Source organism: Heteronotia binoei, chromosome 8, assembly GCF_032191835.1.
Source record: "Heteronotia binoei isolate CCM8104 ecotype False Entrance Well chromosome 8, APGP_CSIRO_Hbin_v1, whole genome shotgun sequence".
Classification (NCBI taxonomy): Eukaryota; Metazoa; Chordata; class Lepidosauria; order Squamata; family Gekkonidae; genus Heteronotia; species Heteronotia binoei.
This window is the reverse complement of record NC_083230.1, coordinates 45,215,000-45,233,920: the sequence shown is the minus strand read 5'-3', so window position 1 is coordinate 45,233,920 and position 18,921 is coordinate 45,215,000. Positions and strand designations below refer to the sequence as shown.

Genomic DNA, 18,921 nt, shown 5'->3' with positions numbered 1-18,921 from the left:
TAGCTTTCATCCATCAACAAACAGGCTGTACTAGCTCACTTGGTTAATTTATGCAACTTGTGCCTTATATCACCATCTGACTTGACTTTTAAACTTATTGTTGTGATAATTGTTTAATAATTAATTTATGGTATTGTTTGAACAGCGCTGTTACCCACCCTGAGCCCTGCTGTGCAGGGAAGGGCAGGCTATAAGTCCAATAAAGGAAATAAATAATTCAAAATCCATTCTGTATTTTTGTTGCAACTTTTGTGTGCTCTAATATATTTCAATGGACCCAAGCAAAACAACTGGCATTCCTGGCTGCCATTATATCCAATGGGTGTGCTAGAATCTCCTCTTGTTCCTAGTAGGAAATCCAGTCATTCATTTTAGTACATCCCTGCTCTTTGTGAACTTCCTAGGGGTATTTGTAAAAGGATAACCAAACCAGATGCTTCTTCTTGCTTGATTTTTGCAAAATCCCTGTGCTACTTCTGAGCTGTGACTTGGCTAGCCATTCCACTGGGCAGCATTTCTGTGATGCCTGTTGTGCCTTAGTAATGGTGGACAAAACGCAGCTTGTTCTCCTTTATCATTCTTGTGTTGCAGTGTGCACTGTACTCAATACGTTACAGGATAACCTGCTCAACTCCTGTGGCCTTGTTAGGATTCTCTTCATGTTGACCTTGTATGCAGAATCCTCTGCGCTGAGTGGGCCGTCTGTGGCATGGGGGGTGTCTTGAAGTACCACAAGTACAAATTTTAAGACCGAGCCCACCCCCAAAAAAGCAGTAAAGGCGCTGCTACTGTTTGTCTGCTTCAGACCATTAAGGTTGCTCACCAGATTAAACTATGGCGAGTAAACGGCTTCCACATTCAAAGTGCTGCTTTTGTACCGCTGGAGGGAGACAGAGGCCGCTGTTTGAAAGGCGCCGCTCTCGAAGGCGCAGGTTTTCGTGCCGCAGCCAGCAGGCGCTCTGGCTCTAGTCTAGGAATGCGGGCACGAAAGAGCCCGCTCGATCTTGGCACGCACTCTTTCCTTTCTTCAACTGTTCACTCAGCCAGAAGCCTGTCTTAGGGCATCTCCCGCCCTCCGGAGTGAGCTCTCAGCTCCTCGGGAAGGATTTCATTCATCCATTGGCGCTCAAGAAAGGCGGGAAAAGCTTGCAGAGGGAACGGCTGTGCTCAGGAAGGGACGACTAAGCCTCAGCCTCGGATCCTGGCGGGAGCGTCGCGAGGGGAAAAAAGCAACAACAAAACACCCCCGCCATGTCCCCCTCCCCTTCCCCGCACTCGTAACGCGTCAAATTTCGGCAGGGACTTCGCGGCTTCTCTCGTGCGCATTTTGTGCGCCTCTGGAAGGGGGGAGGGACACATCTGCTTGGATGCACACTCAGTCGCTGGCGGTGCCCGCGCGCTGGAGCCCGGGGGAGATGTGGGAGCCGCCGCTTCCAATTCAGCCTACGCCGCGCGGGGGGCGGACCGGGAGGTTACCTGTGTGAGAAAGTCTGTCTGGAAGAAGAGGTCCCGGAACTGCTGGGGGAACCACTCCGCTATTTCGTCTATCTGGGCAGCCGACTCGCAGGCCTGACTCGCCGGCTGCTCGGTGGGGGATTTGGCGCCTCGCGTGACAAATAAGGGAGCCGGGAAAGAGGTGCAAAGGGGAATTCTCCGCCTAGTCTGAAACGGCTCCGAGCCGCCGCCGCCTCTTCCTCCCTGCTTTTTGTGCCTTTCCAAGACAAGGGAGACTGGAGAGATCCTTAGCAGCCGTTTCAAGCGAGGCAGCCAGAGATCTAGGGGAGACTGGCTCACGTACAGGAGCACTGCTCTCCGGTCTCTTTTGCTCCCTTGTTGCCTTTCCCGGGAGCGAGAAAGTATGGAGCGAGGCAAACTGGCCGAAAGTGTGCCTGGGTGTTGAAAGCCGCGCAAACTCGCCTGGCATGGAATAAGCGGCCGCTCTGCGCCACTCCATCGGCAGGCAGGATCGGGGCCTCGCGGAGCTGCCAAAGGGCGGAGAACAGTGCAAAGCCGCGGGACTTCCACCGGTGTTTTCGGTGGAAGGTAGAGAAACATCCTCGCGAGAAACCGAAGGGAAGGCAACCGCGTTTCTTGCACGTTTTGAATGCATCTGGGTTGTTCTGAAATCGTGCATCAACACGCGTCGCCTGCCCCACTCCCCGATTGATTTCCGAGCCGAGAGGCGTGGGAACTTCTTTCCCAAGAATAGCTAGCAATTAAAAAGAGCAACAACAAAAGCCCTGCCATCTGAAAACGATTTCTCAGCCCGCTCCTCATCAAATTCATGCGACTGGATGGTCCAGGCGGATTTGGAATTGGTAAGCCATGCAAGTTCGATAAGGCTGGAATTTCCCTCCGGGATCTGAAGGAGTCTCGCTAGGTGGTTCCATAAGGAAGAGGGGCTGCAGGTAGGTGCGAAAACGCGACGCCGGAGTTTCCTTGTCAGCATGGGTTGAGCACAGCAGTATTTAGACGGCATCTGTGAGATCTCAAAGTGGATTAGGTACGCTTTTCTCCCTAGCCGGTAACCAACATCATCTTGCTGTACTCTCAACAGCGTAGACATAGGGGAGCTTTTGGTCACTTTTTTTGGTCGTACTAGTGGAAGAGGTGGGGCGTAATTAGAAGTACATTGGTGTAGTTAATCCGGATTGTTTACTCCGGAGTGAAAGTGCACGCTTGAGTTGAATGTTTATGCAGAATAAGGACTTGTCATGGGGAGGTGGGGGTGGCGATGGATTGTGGACCGTGAGTTCTTTTCTGCTAATCCAGTACATTGACTCTCTGGTTCCTTCCTCTCCTTTTACTGGTGTGTGGGGGGGGGGATATTTCAACCATCTGGCCAGAGTTGGGGAGGAAGGCAAGAAGTTAAAGAGGAAGGACTGACCTCTGCATTTGGATGCACATTCCATATCAGGCAATGCAGATTAGTTAGCATTTTAGCAAGCTTTAGTCATATTCAATGCAATCTAAGGAATAAAAAAACCCCTGTGTTTCCCAGCCTTCCAATGCAGGACTGTGGGTGCATGGGAGATTGTATTCTGGCTAATCCTTGTGATTTGGAAACCTGGGATTGGTAGTTCTGGATCAGTTAACTCTACAAAGAAGGATGTGAGTTTGACAGAGAGTATGTTTGTTCTTGAAAAGGGTAAGTGATTCTAGCTCCTATCTCCCTGTGTCCAAAAGGGATTTAAGAAAAGCCAGCAGTGTTTAAATAACAGCTCTTTAATCTTGGAGTCCAGATAATTCCTGCTTGGCTTGTAAAGAGATCAAAAATATTGTATTTAAAGCTGGGAACTGGTGCAGCTGCTTTCTTGGACTGCTATGGAGATGATCTTTCTATGGTGGAACTAGAGTAGTTTGGAAGAAGGCACAATTCAGGAGTTCTGTGTTAAGCAAGAAGTGTGGTCCAGAAATAAGGGGTGTTTCCTTGCAATAAAACAAGCACCATTTCCTTCAAATGATGAGATAGTCTTCATCTGCCCTGTATTTGTATTAACTAGCGCAGCCGTGTTTCAGCATGGATCAATGAAATATGCCAGGTCTCTTCTCTGAAATCTCCACACTGTCTATTATTATTTTAATCCCCTCTCTTCCTCCCAGTATATCTGCAGGAGGAGATGCAGGGCCATCTGTGAGAGACTATTGATTTCTTTGCCCAACTCTCTTCATAAAGAGCAAGGCTGGTAACTTTCAGAGCCTCATCATATATCCTTAGATTTTTATTCTGTTCAGAAGCCAGTCACTTTATTGGATGACTTGAGGGAGAGGTTAAAGAGTGGAGGAATTGTTTTATAAATCTTTGGGGGAGGGGGAGGAAGGTTTATAAAGCTTGAGGTTTATGACGTCATTTCTTTTTTTATAAATTCTCTCCAAGTTAGGTGTTCTAAAATAAGAGGGGGTTCGTTGCCCATCTCTCAGCTGTGTCCCATGTTATGCATCAGGTGAATGTGGGTTTTCATTTTTGCTTGGCTTAGTATTCTATATTCAATGGTAATACTCTTTCTATACCATCTCCGCCTTCTCAAATGCCTTGGAAAAAATATAGCTTTGAAATACCTCCTTAGTTTGGTGGTGGTAGGGAATACAATTATGTATCCATATGATAAAAGCAAAAGATGCAGCTGTTTTCAGGATCATCGATGCAGAGTTGTCATACTGATTTTTTTTTGCCCTTTGCATCCTTTTCTGCATCTTAAGACTGCCCAGAGCACTTTAAAGTGTTATGTGTAGTTGCAGGAGATTGTTTTTTTTTTTGTCAATCATAATTCCTTATGGTTAAAACAATAAGAACACTTTTTACTTCCAGGAAAATATTTCTGTGTTTTGTGGAACAAGTTCTTTTTAGTGCAAACTACTTTAAAAAAAATGTAAAGTCTACTTGTAGGTTTCCTTTAAATTATTTGGGTTCTAAGCAGTATTGTTTGGCTTTAAGCACAGACATTTAAAATATCACCATTGAAACTAGTTTGTTAGTTTATACAGACTAATGCAAAATATTATATTAGTTCCACTGGCTTCAGTAACATTTATTTCTATGCAGATACACCTAGGGCTGAGATACCAGTCTCTCTCTCTGAGTGATAGAGAAAATTAATAAGCAGCATATTATGTAATACCACAGACAGGTATGTATGCCTTAGGTCTACCTGGAAAAGCAATCTTTATTTTCAATGTGAGGCCAACCTTTTATGTTTCAATATGTATACATGTCTCTATTTATGCAGTGATTTTGCAACCAACAATACAACAATAGTTAGGTAAATAATATACACTTTTTTAGCTTATAGAAACACTATATGTTTAGGAATGCCTTAGTTTGCAAAGTTAATGTTTTTGTCATTAATGTTGCTATTTTGAGATGAAGGTTTGAACATATTCAATTTTAATTTGTTGTCACAATATGCACATCTCTGCATATATTGTTGTTACTACAAAATATGAATAGGAGCTGAGAGGTTTGAGGGGCACCATCCAGCAAAAAGTTATTCTGCTTCAGCCCTAACAAAACACATAGGAGCTGTGCCTTTTAATGGGGCCTGCATAGAAAGACATCTAGGTAGACTGTACATGCATATGGAGTCTTAATCTGAGTCTGAATGCGTCTTTTCTGTATGCCATTTCCAGAGTACATGGTATTACAGCATTACAGCAAGGTACACAGAATGCAGCAGCCTGTGCTGGTGAAATGCAGCTGAGAACTGAAATAACTGGGTATATAACTGCATTAGAGAGTCAGTTTGAGAAAGGCCAGGTGGTATGGAAAGGTTGACAGAAGATTCATGTTCAAAGAGACAGCTTGTCTCATTGTTCTGAGCGCACAGTGATATTTAATACATAAACTCTGTAATTCATGGTAAGGCATTTTCATATGTTCATGTATGACTGAACAGACCAGTGACCTTACTCACTGCAAGACAAACTCCAAGGACTGAGTCAGATCATTGGTTTACTCAGCACTGACAACCTTGTCTGGGAGCAGCTTTTGAAGAATTTTAGGGTATCACTGGAGTTAATGTCATAATCATTGTTCTAGGAATGAATACCAATCTGTTAAAAGTCACTTCTGAGGGAGGAAGACACCTCTGAATGCAAAATTGCTTATCTGTAGACAAATTGAAATATGTAAAACATATGACTCTTTAAAGCTCCTAGATTTGTTAGAAGTGTAACACTCAACTAGAGATCATATGGCATCTGATCACATACTCTGACTTAGAAAGCTCAGGCAGTAATCAAGATATAAAGATATTGTATTTCTTTAACTTGGAAGTTGTCATGCCATGTTGTGTTAATGGTCAGGAATGAAACTATTCCTGTAGTGAAAAAAATGATTCTGAATTAAAGGACTGTGAATTAATTGCAGGTGTGTATATTTTTTGCTTTGGCAGTATTTGTTAGAGATATTTCATGTTTATGCATTCAGATCTTAGATTAAACAAGTCTTTATTCAGAATGGTCCCATTTTTCTTTAAGTATCTGAACATGAAGAACAACATACATTTTCTAATACTACTAATGTGGGAATGCTATGGTATGTTTCTGAAAAAAAAATTAACTGATGCATGCATGGCATCCAAATTAATATACAAGGAAATGTAACCTATTAAAGATTTTGTGGCAAAGTAAAAGAATAAACACAATTATGAAAATTTACATCATTGTATTTTTTCAGGATTTACATATCATATTGTGTACAACAGTGACATTAACATCAATATAATTGCATCCTTGGGTTTTGTTAAATACATTATAAATATTGCTATTGTTTCTTAATTTTATTTAATGATAATTGTTTTAATCTAAAAGTAGTAGAAGCACAGGTTGAAAAGCTTACAAAATAGTGGCCACTTTGTTCAGAGAAACATTCAGAATTATGAAAGCACTAAATAAAATACAAAGACTACATACAGTCCATTGCACATTGACTTGAGTAAGCTCCGCTAAACTTAGCAGGACTTTCAAGAAAACACCCATAGGACAAAGCTGCATTAAGCACAGGGTATAAGCATACAACTTCATGTTAAAGCACAGTGGCTAGCAAAGGATATCAACTTTTGTTATGTGTCTAAATATAGAACATGTTTTCTTTATTATGCTTTCCAATGGACATCTTGTACGTAAATGTATTTTCAAAGAGCAATATATAAGCTACACTGCTATCATTTGAAAGTGTGATGACTGATAATATCAATAATACTGTAATTTTGATCTGTCAAAGACTGAGTCAATCCACAGTCAATTTCTTCCCATTGGAAATAGAGCATACTATGGTTCCTACATAATAATTCTGTAGTTAACAATCTCTAACTTCTGATAAACTGATCTACTGGTTGCCTATCAAAGGGAAATACAAAGTAATCATGTCAGGCTCTACTAGTCTTCTAGAACTGCAGCAAAGCCTTTTAACTCCCCCAATAATACAGTACAATCAGGTTTTTTCACTCTTTCTTTCATGTGTATTTCAAAACACACTTTACAAGAAGAGAAAGATAAAATAATGAGATAATACTTTGCTGTAGTTGCTCCATGTATATAACTAAACTGGAGACAAGTAGTCAAGTAAGGTATCTTTTTTTTACTGAAAAGTATTTCAGTCTTGAATGCTCTGCAAATGGACATTGAGGTTTATGGAGAAAGTATATTGCAGGCTGTGGAAAATATCCTATGGATTTGATTCTGTGGCTCTGACATAATGGGGAACTCAACCATCATGACATAATGGGGAACTCAACCATCAGTTGCTCTTTATAAGAGGAAAGATTTTAAGGCACACATTTTGTATGTGTTAAAGTACAAAATGAGTAAGATGCAGGTTTGAACAGAGAAATAGATTAATCATACTCAATAGTTTGTCTGGTAAGCATAGTGTTATTTAGTTAGATACATATGATCTCTTACTGTTGATGTTTGTTGCCTCCAATTATAATATAGTTTTGCTTTTAAACATTTAATTTAACAACAATGAGAATATATTTTTCATATATTCATGCAATATACAAAAATAGATCATTTGAGAGTAAGGTATTATTCACAAACAACGGCAAAGATCAGGTCAGATGGCATGTGAGTTAGGAAAGAGGTGGAAAATACAATGGTAAATATATGATGATTGGCAAAAGTTTAGAATAGCAAAATTTTCCAGTACTAGTGGCATCTGTTTTTGGTCTTCAAACCATTTTGGATATAGGACCCATTTTGCATATCTATTGGTATTGTTATTAATAAATGGTAAATGTACATGTATAATCACATGTATAAACACATCCACAATGTATAATGTATTAGTGAATTTAGTGCTACTAATGGGACCGTACAGGACAGAGCATAAATAATGTCCAACACTGAGTCCACTTGTTTTCTAATATTTCCATGTGCATGACTGATGGGAAAAACAGTAGTACTGTGCACCCAGGCACCCAACAACCAATCAATACATTACTCACTATGACTATATTCTATTGTATTTAGGATTATGCTGAGTATGTTTTAATGTAGGACACTTCAGCAGTTTCTTTTAAAATAACATGTCCTTTTTAATTATGGATGGTATAAACTGCATTGCAGATTGGTTCGGTAGATGAAAATAGCAATAATCAACATGCACTATCACTCATGGGTCGAGATTTGGATGCCCTTGCCTTGCTGTTATCTATTTCCAGTTGTGGCTGTACAACTTTGTGGATGCTCAGCTGTTGTGGTGCTTAAATTTCATTTCCTTGAAAGCTGCTTTTGTATCTACTCAATAGGTGAAATCTGTTCTCCCCACAGTCATGGACAGCTGTATCATATAATGACATGAGGGTATGGGGGGGATCCTACTGATACTCCCATAAGATTTTGTGTGAAATAACTTTGTGTGAAATAACCTTGATGATAACATGGATTTAAATGAACAACGAACAGTAAGACTTTTTTTTTTTAAACAAAACCGTTTCTGTTTAGTTTCAGGTGGATAGCTGTGTTGGTCTGCAGTGGAAGAGCAAGGTTCAAGTCCTGTAGCATCTTACAGAGCAACAAGATTTCCAGGATATAAACTCTGGAGCGTCAAAGCTCCCTTCATCGTTTTTTATTTATAATCACTGGCTGACCTATTTGTTTTCTTACTGGTTATTTATACAATTGGTTATTGAGTGTAGGGAAGCTAGGATTACCATCAGACTCTGTAAGAATGCATATGTTCAAAACCCTGCTGACTGCACTGTATTGTACTGTTGAATTCCTTGCAAAGTAACCTAAGGAACAGACCTGAACTGCTCATGAACAGCCTATTAAATCAGGTCCCTGCTTGCAACTGGTAAACAGAACGTTGTCTAAACTGGCAGGTGTGCAAGCATCCCTATTCTTAATCTGAGCAAAGTCTCACCAGAGCTGTGACCTGGCACTGTTTTCAGTGTTTATCCAGGATAATGTGAAGGAGGCTGTGTTCATGAACATGTTCATGAACATGCTTCAGATTATAGCCTTTTCTCCCACTTAGGGAAAGCAGGAAAAATGAGTATGTTTCCCACATTTTTTTAAAAATGAGAGCTTGTGATAGTTCCTGTTCTGGAGTGGAGAATCACTTAAAAGTTTACAAACGACATGGGATATTTCACTGATGACATTATATCTGCTTTTGAGTCTGCTTGCAAACACAGAGGGAGGGAAAGAAAGAAAGAGAAAGAAATCAGTAGCCTATGACATTTTACACAATATTCACAGTTGCTGTCAAGGTCTGGCTCTAGTAAGAAATATAGTTTCCCAATGACAACATATTGCTGGTGAGTTAGGAAAAAGCAATATCCTCATAGCAGAAGTACTGCAATGAGGCAAGAAATCTCATCTCTCACTGCAAATAAGTACCAATTGTGCATGTATTGTGTATGGTAAAAAAAAAAGTCTGGAAAGCCTTGAGAATTGCACATTGCTTTTCCAGTGTCAGTTCATAGGAAAAACAGAAACTATGGACATTCCTGCATTATTTTGCATTATTATATTCGGGGGGGAAAGGGTTTTCTTAACATTAGAAAACGTTAGAAAACTTTAAATGTGACTTCAAATATTTTCTACCCATCAATAAGGATTTTTTCAGAGTTATTAGGGGCAGGATCATGTGTAATTAATGTTAAAAACAAATTGAAATTCTACAACAGGGTTGCCCAAATTTTGCACAAAGGACAAGTAACTCCTGCGAACTTTTGAAATTTTGAAAAATTAGCAATTTTGTTGGGTTGGCTAATTTTGCATAATGTATTCTACTTCTCATGGAGAGAAAAAAGGGATGTGTTGGCATAGAAACCCTGCCCTCTGACCACTTGAAGCTGTAGTCTACTGAGTTCATGTTTGGCTTTGTAGATGTCATTATACATTGCCCACACACATTCAAGCCACTTTTTGCAACTAGAAGACTTCAAGAGTTCCTTAAACAACATAAAGTATAATCATTTCTGTGCTCTGTACCCAAATTCTGTGATCAGGGCCTGCCTGTCCCCTTGGCAAGCCTATGCAATCACCCTAGGGGTGTTGAACTCAATTGTTATGAGGGCCGGATCTGATATAAAAGAGACCTTGTTGGGCCAGGCCATGTCTGGTTGGGTTGAGCCATGTCAGGCCAGGCCATGTGTGTACCTATTGAGGTAGCAGAGATATAAATTTTATAAAGAACACAAACACAAATATATTTTTTTTAAACTTAAAAGGTTCTTAAAATGTTAGCACTCATTGGTCTTAAAGGTGCTTTCTTTGTATTTCTCCCATGGGATCCAGGGAACCAGGCAAAGGAAGCTCTGGCTCTTTCCTTCCTTCCCCATGGACTCTTTTTTTTGGGGGGGGGAGCCTCAGCCAATAGAAGGAAGAGATGCTTGACTCAGTAGTTCTGCTGTGTGATTGAGAGAGCCTGGCAAAGCAAGCTATTCCTCCCCAAGGGAGGTGCCTCAGCCAGTGGAGAAAATAGAGGTTTTGTTCTTTAGCTCCTGTGTGATTGAGGAAACCTTGCAAAGCAAGCTGTGATGTAGAAGGAAGCAAGAGAGAGGGAGAAGGAAGCAGATGACAGCCAGTTGCTTGGGGGCCTGATTTGGCCCCCAAACTGCATGTTTGACAATCCTGACCTAAGGTGTCAGAACTGTGGTGGGGCATCAAAAGAGTTAGAGGGTCTCAGGCACCTCCAGGAATCCAAGGTGCAGGGAAGAGAGGGAGCCAAACTAGTTTCCCACCTACATATATCTACCATGCCTACTCAGAAGTAAGTACTATTATGTTCAATGGGATTTACTCTCAGGCAGTGTTCCCTCTAAGCTGCAGAGTCTTGTGAGCAAAAATTCTACTTTGTGAGGTACTGGTATTAAAGTTGTGAGCTACTGGCATTAAAATTGTGAGCTACTGCATAAATTATTGTACTCTGGGGTCATCCTTCGTGAGCTAAGATAAAAACTGTGTGAGTTCGAGGCTAAAAATCTGAGTTAGCTCATGCTAATTCAGCTTAGAGGGAACACTGCTCTCAGGTAAGCATTCTTAGGATTGCAGCACTTAGAATGAGCCATAGATGTTTCATTATGCATGTATGGGGGGCACCAAAGTTATAGATTGCATAGGGCACCAAAACTCCTTTGGCTGCAACCCTATTTACATTTTTCTGCTTGTGTGAAATCCTACCAATAATCAAGAATTGCATATTTTTATTAAAAGTACAGATCACATTCTGAACCTTCCATCTATTTAACAGAATGCTGGATATGTACTGGAAAAAACTCATTGAAAAGGAAGTTCTGATATAGCTTTTGATGAGTGTTAACACAATTACACACTTTTATACATAAATCCCATTTTTACTCCTTTAATGCTACTTAAGCTCTTCTCTTTACCAGCTTGCCCTTTTATTTTCACATACATATATATACTCTCCTGCCCTCTCATTTATATCAGTGCTTTTCTCTGACAAAGTTGATTTTTTAATTATTATCATATTTTTATTTTTCCCTTTTGTTTTTTACAATCTATTTATAATGAATGTAAGATTGCATTTCTAAGTATTTCCATGTAATGAAGCAAGCAAGAAGTGCAGAGTTTCCCCTCAAATTCTCTCCGTGGCAGCTTGTATTTCTGATAGTTAATTTCATACCAGCTGAAGTGAGACCAGTAAAAGGCATCATCTTCCCTATTTTGTGCCTTTTCTTGAATAAAAAGCACACTTAGATGAATATCAGAAACCATGATCAGATCGTTTCTTGCTTCCTGAAATGAAAGTATTTATTGGACCCTATCCAAATTAAGACTGTTTTGTCTCATTGATTTCTGTGGTGGAAAGCTAACCATGTGATAACTCTCCTGTTGAAATTAATGGGGCTTCATTGTGTTTAACTTTGGTTGTAAGGTGCTTGTATTCATTTTGCTTCTTCCTTATTAGAGAAAAGCACTTTAGAAAGCATGATTTTATCTTCATATGTCAAAATATTTTAGTCTTCTATTGTTACAACTGAGTCAGTATGCTCTATTAAGTTTTTCTAAACAACTTTGATGACATTGATATTGTTCTGATAATAAATTGGAAGTGAGTTGTGAAAACGTCAGGAGGAAAAGCCTAGGAGGAAATGAAAAATGCTTGTTCTGTGTGTGTATATGAGTTTTGTTAAGGGTTTCCAGTGTTAAGGGTATTTACGTTACAGTTTCCAGTGTTCTGTGTTTAACTTTCTGTTGTGACAATTCTGAACAGGTTGTTGAGAGGCAGATTACCTAATTGGATCTACTTCTGCATTTTGCTTTTAAGAATGTAATGTATTTTAAAACAGGCAATATCTATTCATGCTTAGCTCTATTTATCCTCATGGATACGCTTCCTTAAAGGAGCTCAGGGCAACAGATATGATTTCTCCCTCTCCCATTTGAACCTCAAACCAGCCCTTTGTCTGAGAGAATGACTGGTCCATGGTTGCCCTGTGAGCCCCTTATTATCTGAAATAACAAGGATCTTCAGCAGCTCTTTCTTCAGCCCTAAACTGTCTGGAAAAATTGAATAATAGAAGTGGGATGATAAGAGCTTGCAGAGTGTGCTCACCTTTATACCTAGGTTTAATATTGCCACAATCTCTCCCAGATTATTTCCACACTATAGACTATTATTTATGCTGACTAGATTTAAAACCATCCTGTCAGGGGAGCTAATAGGATGCGAGTGAGTCAGTGAGACTCTGGGCAAATAGACACCCTTCAACATTGTCTATTCAACTGCGATCTGTTTAATATGGCAATAAATAGCTGGATAAAACCTTATATCCAAAACTCTAGGTGTGAATTGGATAATTTGAGGCTTCTTTTAGCAGGAGTGGATTATAATATTACATTGGCAGTTGCCAAATTCTTTTCTCAATCGATTAAGATTAGAAACTATTAATTTTTTATATTATATAGATTAATGTATTAATACATTTTCTTTTTATTTTAGTCTTAGTGTGACACTGTTCAGAGCAGAATATCATTAAAGTAAAAGTTGCTCTGTGAGCTTTGTGGCTGTTGGAGGATTTGAATAATGGTGCCCTCAGTACTAATCCAACACCTTAACTACTGTACAACATTGGCTCTCATTTTTACTGACTTTCATCTCTATAAACTCAAGGTTCTCAAATATCTTTCACTTTTAGTTTCTAAGAGGATGAAAGACAAGGAACCCTGCTCATATGACCTAAATCTATCAAGAGGAAGCTTTGATGACTCTTCTTAAATGTCTCCATCTGAATGGTTAAAGCCTGTACAGTTTGGAGAGGCTGACACTGGCTCAGGAAACTGTTTTTGTTTAGCTTTTTTCTCTGCTTGCAAGTTCTGCAGTAGTAGTGTTGCTCTACAATGCAAGGCATTACTGAACCTGTATAACAGTCTGACTACTGTTTGTTGTATTTTTAAAAATAATCTCCTCTTACCATGACAGGCTATTTATACTTACTTTAATGGTATAAATTAATTTGTGTTTAAATGTATAAACTAGCCATTAAAATATTACAATCACTGGCAATTTTCTTACATTGTGGTAGTAGTAGTGCAAGAATTATTTTTTTTTTCAAACCAGATCTTTTTCAGTCTTGAGAATCTTTGTTTTTGTGAAACCTCCCAACACATTAAGAGGACAGCAAGTGTAGAAAAAGAAGGGAACAGGAGGCTGAAGAGAAGTGCTTGCTTAGGTTGCTGGAGATCTAAACTCTGGCAAAAAACCCTTTCATCACAAAAATAACTGATGTATTAAAGATGAAGGACTGTCAGTTTTGAAACAGACTTTATGCAAAATTGTAAAAAGAAACAATTTCTTATTTTGGTGACTTCTTTTTGGCACAGCTTGGGAAATAATAAATGTCTTGCCAAAAAGTAAAAAGAACACAGAAAATAAGATAATTTTTTTACTGTTGCTTTTAGCTTCAGAAGGTTTAAACATAGTTTTAGTACAAACCCTGTATTTCCTGAAATGTCATTTGCTGAATTCTTGAGCTAGCAGAATATTAATGTGAAAATAATTAAACGCTAAATGCTTAGTGAGTATTGAATAATGCAGTTTTCTAATTTTCTGATTAATGATGAAACATATAAAAACATTAATTATGGTTGTAGGATTTCAAACAACCACTTTGTGAATAATAGCTTGATTAACTTCCTTTGCAATAAATGGCACAAAGCAAAAGTAAGCTCGATGAATATATTTTCTCATTCTAAATAGTTGACAGAAAATATTTTAGAAGGCAGAATTAAAATTCTGCAATGTTGAGTATTATACATCATACTGTAAGGAAGGGTTTTAAAAAAATGCTTAGCCGTATGCTCTATAGTTAGATAGCATATTTATGGTGGTATGATCCATGAGACAGGAGATAGTTAACCCTGTTACTGGGGTTGCTTGCCTCTACGTGGAAGCAGGGGAATCTCCTGATTTTGCAGGCTCCTGCCTGCCAGCTGGCTGGTGGGGGGAAGCCCTGCACCCAATAGCCACAACTCAGTGTGACATCCCTGATGTGATGATGTCATGCCAGGGGCATCGCACAGTGACGCTGTGGTATTTTGGGCAAAGCCTTACTATAACTATCATGTTAGGGACTTTGCATGCCCCACACTCCTGGAAAGCTCCCTCTCACCCCCAGCCAATGAGAGCCAAGGACCTGGTAACCCTACCTGTTATGGCCTATGGAAGCTACAGAAGCCCCCTTAGACTTCTGTAAGGTAAGTGTTAGAAAGGCTATAGAGTCACAATTGGGCTTTCAGATTCAATTCCGTGTAAACTGGAAGCCCATGAGAATTTGAGGGAGGGGATCATTTGAAATTTGCATCTTTCATCTCAGGCTTTTCCTTTAACTGACATCCAGTTGCTTTCAATATTCTGTGTTTTATTTAGTTCTGTTTAGTTCTCTGACAGTTTCTTTTCGTACCCTGAATATGTAGAAATCTTGATTGTGGATGCCTGTGGGTCGCTTGGTGTGCTTCCTTTGGTATTGTAAAGGGACAGTCACTTTAGAGATAGCAAAAGGCCAAGGCCTACAAGGACTCACAGGAGGGGAATGAACTATCTGGAAATTTCTCTTATTTACACTTTCCCTCTCCAATTTTTTATAAGATCTTAGAGGACTGAGCAGACCGATTTTTCTGCCCTCCACTTTTCCCCTTTACAATTGGTGAATTCCAAACCTATCAAAGGTAACACAACTAACATCATTTGTAGTTGCAGTTGTTATAAGATCTTCAGAAAGTATCAGTCCACTATTCTTCCATTCTATCTCACTGTATCCTATTTTTTTAGCAGCTGATTTGTTGCTCTTTTCCCCTTTTATGTGGAACAGAAGTGAAGTCTCAATAGTTTAAGAAATTATGCTTTTTTAAAAATTATATCCTTCTTTTCTTTCTAATCATCATCCAAAATTACTTATTGCATCATTCTCCCATCCTCATCTTCAGTCTTCACCTCCCACCTTCACAACAATGTTGAGCAGATAAAACCAGTTTGAGTAAAGCAGAATTTCTTTCTGTGGCATAGATCCTGTCCAATGGGCTTATGCCACCTAGCAAAGTGTATCAGTGTGCAGCTGGTTCTCACAATGAAATTATGTTGGATGTTGCAACCAATTAATTTGTGTATATGGTAGCATGTGCCAATGTGTTACCAAGGGTGTATAAGATTGTGACAATTTTAAAAAGTTAGAGCAGCTTGGTATGCAGGCTTTGGCTCTGCTCTGCTCTCTGGTTATTGCAGTAAACATTTCTCCCTTTCCTCCTTACCTGAACTTATTGGCCAAGGACATTCAGATATGCAGCCTTTGTACCACAACAACAACCCTGTAAAATAGGTTAAACTGAGATAGTGTGATGGGACCCATGATAACGCAGTGAATTTCCATTGCAGAATGAGGATTTGAATTCAGTTGTCCTAGTCAGAAAGCCTAGCAACTGCAGTATGCTGGTTTTCAGATATGGTCTTTGGGCTACTATTTCACTATGTTATGAGGAAGACATGTGTTTGGGCTTGTAGAAAGGCTAGCTATGTCTCTTAGCTTCCAAACTGTGTGCCTTTAAAAAATTGTATTGGTGCTGATATACCATGTTACTATTATGAATTGATGCTATTTTGCTACCACAATTAAGTGATATTCCTGCTGTCATGATGTAATAGTGCTGAATGACACACACTGAGAAAAATAGTTTATATTAGTAAACAGAGAGAAAAGCAGACTCATGATTAGAACAGAACCCCTATGTGAAGTGGAAAATATGGGAGGTAAATTGTTCCAAAAGTGCACTATCCACTGAAGTGTGGATCCTGTATTGTAATTCTGCATGCAAATAATGTTGGAACAGCAACAACAGCACAGGATGTGATCACAATATGGAACCAAACTTTCATTGTCTTTCAACATTCTTTTTTTTTTACTGTGTTCAATGTTCATCAAACCATTTTTTTAAAAGAAAATGTTTTCATTAACTTACAGAAAATTTGTCTGTGTGTGCTGCAGAGTCCATTGCTATCATTTTGAGTCCTTTGACGTACCTCATATCTCATTTTTCTCTTTCGTCCTTTAGTCTCTTTCTCTTACTGCTTCATCTATTCATTGCTGAGTTTCATGGCAACTGTATATAAAACTTTAATTCTCACAGCAGTTCATACAGTGAAGAATCTTAGCTGTTTATACTAGGCATGTGCACACAAAAGAATTTGGTATTTTTTGTGTTCAGATTAGAGATGCAAAATTTCTGGAAATTTTGAAGCTTGGAAAAACCCCGTTTTTTTCTGTTTTTAGAAATTTTTGGAAAAAATTGAAAAAAAAAAGCCACATTAGCACTTCTTTTTTTCCAGATTGAAAGTCATTCTGTTACTTTAGGAACATAAAATATGACCATGGACAATTTTACTTGGCATGAAATTATCACAGCTAGCATATTAAAAATATAGTGTATCCAAACAATTATTATAAACAGAATTTACTTTTTAAATAATATTTATTTGTAATTGTAACAAATGGAGCAACAATCTCCTAAACTGTTTACTAGTTTATGTGGAACAGACAAAAAAACCTCCACAAAACAATTTTTAAAACTCCAGAAGTAACAATTATTCATGTTTCCTCTCCACAGTATTAAATAAAAATAAAAAACTCATTCTCATAAAAAGAATTGATGGGGGAGTGTATAGAAGGGAGTTTAGGACTAAGTTTCAATGAATGAGCATGACTTAGAAATTGCTTGTGCTCAGTGCACAGAAATTAGAATAATCAGATACCATGCATATTTTTTAGAAATGATTTGGAAAATATTTGAAAACCTTGTCTTAAAATATTATATTCATGTTTAAATAAAATGTTCCATAATCATTTTTTTTTCTTTTCTTTCTTCAGTTTTTCTAATTTTTGGGGAAAAAACAAAAAAGGCTTTAGGAAAAAAATGTCCCCCCCCCCAATTTCTCCATTTTTTTCCCAGGCCTTCACATCTTTAGTTCAGATATGACCCTAAAAAAGTCAGTATTTCCCGATATTCCCAAATCCCAAAATTAGTATTCCAATGTTTGGGTAATATTTGCGATTGCTAATTTTTTTGGCTCCATTATACCCTATTGGGACCACTATCATGGAGACTCAATATGGGGGTATCTGGGGCTCTTGGGGGAGTTGTTCTCAACTGTCAAAGTTTCAAAAAGATTGGACTAAGGTGTCTAATTCTGTTGGTCCCAGAAGTAGGTCCCCCCCCTCCTCCATTGTTTCTACTGGAGGGGAAAAGGCATGCGGATCCGGTCAATTACCGCCCAGTCTCAAATCTACCATTTTTGGGTGAGGTAATTGAGAGACCGGTAGCTGAGCAGCTCCAGGGCTTTCTGGAGGACATATCGGTGCTAGACCCGTTCCAGTCGGGTTTCCGCCCTGGCCACAGGACTGAGACTGTTCTGGTTGCTCTAACAGATGACTTCTTAATGCAGCTGGATTGGGACGGGTCAGCACTGCTGTTATTATTAGATCTTAAAGCAGTGTTCGACACAGTCGACTATGATCTATTGACTCACCGCTTTGCTGACGCGGGAATACATGGGTTGGCCTTACAGTGGCTCTCCTCATTTCTCTATGGTTAGGGACAAAGGGTGATGCAAGGAGAGGATATGTCCTCATGACACCCCATGGTCTGTGTGGTTTCTCAAGGGGCACTCCTTTCCCTGATGTTGTTCAACATCTATATGCATCCCCTTGCCCAGCTGGTATGAAGCTTTGGGCTAGGGTGTCATCAATATGCAGATGACATGCAGCTGTATTTGCTGTTGGGAACCAATCGTCCTCATCCCATCATCTTTGGCTGTGGGTTTGGAGGCCGTAGTGGGCTGGCTGAAGCAGAGTAGGCTGAAACTGAACTCCTCAAAGACAGAGGTTCTGTGGCTGGGGGGACAAGGTTGGAGCTGAAGCGTAGATTGCCTTTAATACTGATGCCAACAGTCATGAGCTTGGGAGTGACCTTGGATGCCTCACTTTCAGTGGAGGCCCAGGTCACACATATTGCTATAATGACATTCTTTCATCTACGCCACGCCAGGCAACTAGCTCCCCTCCTGCCTTGTTCAGACCTAGCCCTGGTAATCCATGCAATGGTCACTTTCAGGCTAGATGACTGTAACTTGCTCTATGCTGGCCTACCCTGACTTTAACCCGGAAACTCCAACAAGTCCAGAATGTGGCGATGCAAGTTCTGATGGGAATGCAACAGACAGCACACGTTCTACCTGTGCTGCGCCACCTACACTGGCTTCCTGTTGAGTACTGAGTTAGATTCAAGATTTTGGTTATGACTTTTAAGGCCTTGAGCAGTCTGGGACTGACATATCTATGGGACCGCCTCCTCCACTATGTCCCTGGAAGAGTATTATGCTCTACTGGTCAAAATCACTAGTGATCCCTGGTTCCAAAGAGGTCCAGCTGTCCTCAATGAGGAAGAGATGTATTACCT

General features: G+C 39.6%; 1 protein-coding gene across 3 annotated transcripts in view; it reads left to right on the top strand.

Moving 5' to 3' along the window:
* Positions 1 to 1,804: 1,804 nt before the first annotated feature.
* TAFA2 (TAFA chemokine like family member 2) overlaps positions 1,805 to 18,921 on the top strand; it is a 245,641-nt gene continuing 228,524 nt past the window's right edge. The window contains exon 1 of one of the 3 annotated variants that reach the window (XM_060244971.1): positions 1,805 to 2,408. The gene's annotated coding sequence lies outside the window, so the exon portion shown is untranslated. The remainder of the gene's footprint in view (positions 2,409 to 18,921) is intronic. The other 2 variants (XM_060244969.1, XM_060244970.1) reach the window with 2 other exon arrangements.